The sequence below is a fragment of the Cynara cardunculus genome, assembly GCF_001531365.2.
Source record: "Cynara cardunculus var. scolymus isolate 2C chromosome LG 3, CcrdV1, whole genome shotgun sequence".
Classification (NCBI taxonomy): Eukaryota; Viridiplantae; Streptophyta; class Magnoliopsida; order Asterales; family Asteraceae; genus Cynara; species Cynara cardunculus.
The window spans coordinates 31,161,719-31,163,519 of NC_037530.1; the positions used below are offsets into that span (position 1 = coordinate 31,161,719).

Here is a 1,801-nt window from a genome sequence, read left to right on the forward strand (position 1 = left end):
AATATAACCAACGTACCTCCGCTCTTGACTCGTATGATGACCCGCTAGTGCTACTACATCTACCCGTCATAGCAAAAGAGGGGTCCTGGGTGGTCCCAAAACCAAATATTCGGCCTTTCCTCCGTCCTCCGACACTTTGCTCCCAAARAGATGCCTCATCAGGRGGAGRGTTGTCGGTACTARATTGTGACYCACCCCTAAGCGATTGAAATCGCTCCTATGATTCACCAAAACAAAAACGGGTGAGGTTATGTATGTAGATATTTCAGCAGCATAACGACTGTAAATCATTCATAACCAATGCATGTATTTAACAACTAAGAATTCTAATAATACCAATGTTCGAAGTCGTATTCTCAACCTACTTACTTAGCCTAACGTCTGCCCAACAATGTCAGCCCAAACTAATAGCATCACTATGTTTATTGAAATATATTACCTTAAACCTACCAACGTATCTATTAATCAAAGTAATGGTTTTAGAAAACTTACATGATATCTAGCAGCTTTCGGGTAACTGAACTGAGGAGGATCGGTAGGCGGTTCGGACGAACTTTGATCGAACTTCCGGTTCGTGCAGTGAGTGCGCTCAAACACCTCAGTAGCAGTAGGCTCACGACCCAGTACTTGTGTCTACATTAGACAATTAGGTTAAGTTGTTACTAACATAAAGAACGAATTATATTTTCAAAAAAAATTAGATACTCACCATCTTGTCTCGATGTTGTGCCGTACTAATCGATCCCCCAGTGTGTCTGGACGACATCCCCTCAAACTCGGTGTTCCGATTGGCCCGATTGATCCTGGATTTCCTTTYCCAAGCCTYGGTATCCCAGACSTGTTAAAAACAGAGCACATATATAAGGCGAAAATCGGTACACATGGCAGTTCGAAAAGCTTACAATAGAGATGCATACCGTATCAATCATCTGCAGCCAGAACCTGTCTGGTATCCATACGGGATGGTGTAATCTAATCCGTGAGAAGTCCTCACCATCCCATTGTTGATCACCAGGATAGGCCTGTGCCACGGCCCAATCACGTGCAGAGCTCATCCAATCAGAGTACCTGTTGTGCATGGATTTAGTCCATAAATCATGAATTGTGTCATCTAGCTCAGGTTCCCACTGGAACTTAGCCTACACACACAATGTTTGTATAAATGTAAAAACAATAACCTTGTATGTATAATTATATTAAAATGGTATACCAACCCTAAAGCGCTGGAACATCAAGTCACGTGCTTCCTGAGGTACTTCCTTCCATCTATGCCACAGACCAGCAAAGGAAGACCTGAAGATAGTCGTCATCTCTCGGATAACATGGGCATCTTTAAACCTGTACAATTAAACAAATATTTACAACACAAAGACATTTATATTAATTTATTATGTAATACAAAGTCKTATACCACATCTACTTACCCATGGCCTAACAAAGACAGATGTCTTCGGTGGCTCGGATGACTCGGTGTCAGCATCTCTAGGTTGGGGCCTCTCCCCGACCCCGAACCTGTCGAAGCTGGGGTCGCCATGGCCTCCTCTTGCTGATCTAAACCGCGAAAAGCGGTGTCCGAAGACTCTACAATGTCATCGGCACGGGCAGAATTGCTACCCCTACCAGACATGGGGCTGTCACAGCTCCCATGACGGCCTCTACCACGATCTCGGCGTGACATCTCCTGAAAAAACAAACCGTAGGTGCGCATGAAATTGCGGTCTTTGAAAGAGTTGAGAAGCCTACATGTCAAGTGTTGACTACTAGAAAGTCAAACCGTAGGTTTAGAGGAGTTTCGGATGAC

The 1,801-nt window shown here is 44.0% G+C and overlaps 1 pseudogene; it reads right to left on the minus strand.

The window, feature by feature from the left end:
- The window catches only part of LOC112509148, a 7,037-nt pseudogene extending 5,359 nt beyond the window's left edge, over window positions 1-1,678 (minus strand).
- Between the last annotated feature and the right edge of the window lie 123 nt (window positions 1,679-1,801).